Source organism: Rhinopithecus bieti, unplaced genomic scaffold (assembly GCF_001698545.2).
Source record: "Rhinopithecus bieti isolate Rb0 unplaced genomic scaffold, ASM169854v2 scaffold_12642, whole genome shotgun sequence".
NCBI lineage: Eukaryota > Metazoa > Chordata > Mammalia > Primates > Cercopithecidae > Rhinopithecus > Rhinopithecus bieti.
In genome coordinates, this window is record NW_016807465.1 from 17,863 (window position 1) to 21,721 (window position 3,859).

Below are 3,859 nucleotides of genomic sequence, written 5' to 3' on the forward strand. Positions count from 1 at the left end.
AAAAAAAAAAAAAAAAAAAAAAAAAAAAAAGCAAATGCAACAAAAACAAAGATAAATAGATGGGACTTAATTAAACGGAAAAGCTCCTGCACAGTAAAAGAAATAATCAGCAGAGTAAACAGACAATCCACAGAGTGGGAGAAAATATTCACAACTTGGGCATCTGACAAAGGACTAATATTCAGAATCTACAAGGAACTCAAACAAATCAGCTAGAAAAAAACCCAAATAATCACATTATAAAGTAGGCTAAGTAAATGAATAGACAATTCTCAAAAGAAGATATACAAAGGGCCAACAAACATATGAAAAAATACTCAACATTGCTAATTATCAGGGAAATGCAAATCAAAACCACAATGAGATACCTTCTTACTCCTGCAAGAATAGCAAAATTGAAACAACAACAACAACAAAAACAACCCGATGTTGGCATGGATGTGGTGAAAAGGGAAAACTTTTACACTGCTGGTAGGAATGTAAACTAGTACAACCACTACAGAAAACAGTGTGGAGATTCCTTAAAGGACTAAAAGTAAAACTACCATTTGATCCAGCAATCCCAGTACTGGGTATCTACTCAGAGGATAAGTCATTATACAAAAAATATACTTGTAAACACTTTTATAGCAGCACAATTCGGAATTGCAAAAATATGGAACCAGCCTAAATGCCCATCAACCACTGAGGGGATAAAGAAAATGTGATATATTAAATATATAGAAATATATATATATATAAATACGTAATATTTACTTATACAAATAAATAATGAATAAAATACGATGGAATAATCAGCCATAAAGAGGAATGAAATAATGGCATTCTCAGCAACTTGGATGGAGTTGGAGACCTTTATTCTAAGTGAAGTAACTCAGGAATGGAAAACCAAGCATCGTATGTTTTCGCCTTATAAGCAGGAGCTAAGTTGTGGGGACGCAAAGGCATAAGAATAATATAATGGACTTCGGGGACTCAGGAGGAAGATTGGGAGGGGAGTGAGGGATAAAAGACTACACACTGGGCGTCTGTCCGCGCGAGGTGAATGTCGCACTGCCAGATCGAGGGGCGACCAGGCCGGGTAGCTGCACGCCGAGGGCGGAGCCGGCCCCACTTCACCCTCGCGGCTCGCCACGCCCACCCGCTCGGCGCAGAGGGCTGGAGTCCGGACTTACGAAAATATGTACCAGTTTAATACTGTCTTGGAATTCATGAAATGGAAGCAAAGGTCAAAGCTGTTTGGAGAAAATTGGAAGTACAGTTTTATCTAGCCACATCTTGGAGAAGTCGCGAGAAAGCAGTGGGAGTGAGAGTCACTGTCAAGTGCTTATGATCTTTTAAAAGAAAATCTCACTGAATGATAGTCATTTAAGTTAGTGAAGTAGCAAGACGACCAGTTGTTAAAGGTGACAGTAGACAGGAAGCATTACAAATGAACAATGGCTCAGCTATGTATTTACATCAGAATACTGGGAGCCTATCTGTTCATCATTTCTCGTGTCCAAGGACAGAATCCAGACAGTATGCTCCATGGCACTGGGATGAAATCAGACTCCCACCAGAAAAGTCAGAAAATGGAGTAACCTTAGCACCAGAGGATACTTTGCCTTTTCAAAAGTGCTATTGCGGCCGGGCGCGGTGGCTCAAGCCTGTAATCCCAGCACTTTGGGAGGCCGAGACGGGTGGATCACGAGGTCAGAAGATCGAGACCATCCTGGCTAACACGGTGAAACCCCGTCTCTACTAAAACTACAAAAAACTAGCCGGGCGAGGTGGCGGGCGCCTGTAGTCCCAGCTACTTGGGAGACTGAGGCAGGAGAATGGCGTGAACCCGAGAGGCGGAGCTTGCAGTGAGCTGAGATGGCTCCACTGCACTCCAGCCTGGGCGACAGAGCGAGACTCGTCTCCAAAAAAAAAAAAAAAAAAAAAAAAAAGTGCTATTGCTCAGGGCACTGCCCGGATGATGCTATTAATAACACATGCATAACTAATGGACATTGCTTTGCCGTCATAGAAGAAGATGGCCAGGGAGAAACCACATTAGCTTCAGGGTGTATGAAATATGAAGGATCTGATTTTCAGTGCAAAGATTCCCCAAAAGCCCAGCTAAGCCGGACCAGTTTATGTAACCAGTATTTGCAACCCACACTGCCCCCTGTTGTCATAGGTCCATTTTTTGATGGCAGCATTCGATGGCTGGTTTTGCTCATTTCTATGGTTGTCTGCATAATTGCTATGATCATCTTCTCCAGCTGCTCTTGGCTTTTGTAACAAACATTATTACAAGAGTATCTCAAGCAGACGTCGTTACAATCGTGATTTGGAACAGGATAAGGCATTTATTCCAGTTGGAGAATCACTAAAAGACCTTACAGACTGGTCACAAAGTTCTGGTATGGGCCTGGACTACCTTTACTGGTTCAGTGAACTATTGCCAAACAGATTCAGATGGTCCGGCAAGTTGGTAAAGGCCGATATGGGTAAATGGCGTGGTGAAAAAGTGGCGGTCAAAGTATTCTTTACCACTGAAGAAGCCAGCTGGTTTCGAGAAACAGAAATCTACCAAACTGTACTAATGGGCCATGAAAACATACTTGGTTTCACAGTGGCAGGCATTAAAGGTACAGGTGCCTGGACTCAGCTCTGTGAAAATGGATCTCTCTATGACTTCCTGAAATGTGCTACACTGGACATCAGAGTCCTGCTCAAATTGGCTTAGTCAGCTGCCTGTGGTCTGTGCCACCTGCACACAGAAATTTATGGCACCCAAGGAAAGCTCGCAATTGTTCATTGAGACCTAAAGAGCAAAAACATCCTCATCAAGAAAAATGGGAGTTGCTGTATTGCTGACCTGGGCCTTGCTGTTAAATTCAACAGTGACACAAATGAAGTTGACGTGCTCTTGAATATCAGGGTGGGCACCAAACACTACATGGCTCCAGAAGTGCTGGACAAAAGCCTGAACAAAAACCACTTCCAGCCCTACATCATGGCTGACATCTACAGCTTCGGCCTGATCATTTGGGAGATGGCTCATCGTTGTATCACAGGAAGATTATGGAAGAATACCAATTGCCATGTTACAACATGGTACCGAGTGATCCGTCATACAATATGTGTGAGGTTGTGTGTGTCAAACGTTTGTGGCCAATTGTGTCTAATCAGTGGAACAGTGATGAATGTCTGAGCAGTTTTGAAGCTAATGTCAGAATGCTGGGCCCACAATTCAGCCTCCAGACTCACAGCATTGAGAATCAAGAAGATACTTGCCAAGACGGCTGAATCCCAAGATGAAAAAATCTGACGGTGAAACCGTTGGAGGAGAAACTCTAGACCTCAATAACTGTTTTTACCCATGGAATGGGTGGAATTAGAGTGGAATAAGGATGTTGACTTGGTTCGCAGACTGTTTCTTCACTACGTGTTCACAGGCTGCTAATAATTAAACCTTTCAGTACTCTTAATAGAATACAAGCTGGGAACTTCTAAATACTTCATTCTTTATATATGGACAGCTTTATTTTTATTTATTTATTTTTTTTTTGAGACGGAGTCTCGCTCTGTCACCCAGGCTGGAGTGCTGTGGCCCGATCTCAGCTCACTGCAAGCTCCGCCTCCCGGGTTCACGCCATTCTCCTGCCTCAGCCTCCCGAGTAGCTGGGACTACAGGCGCCGCCACCTCGCCCGGCTAGTTTTTTGTATTTTTTTTAGTAGAGACGGGGTTTCACCGTGTTAGCCAGGATGGTCTCGATCTCCTGACCTCGTGATCCACCCGTCTCGGCCTCCCAAAGTGCTGGGATTACAGGCTTGAGCCACCGCGCCCGGCCGACAGCTTTATTTTAAATGTGTTTTTTTATGC

The 3,859-nt window shown here is 43.5% G+C and overlaps 1 pseudogene; it reads left to right on the forward strand.

Annotated features, from left to right (window-relative positions):
- Positions 1 to 1,439: 1,439 nt before the first annotated feature.
- LOC108535872 (bone morphogenetic protein receptor type-1A-like) lies at positions 1,440 to 3,304 on the forward strand (annotated as a pseudogene).
- The last annotated feature ends 555 nt before the right edge of the window (positions 3,305 to 3,859 follow it).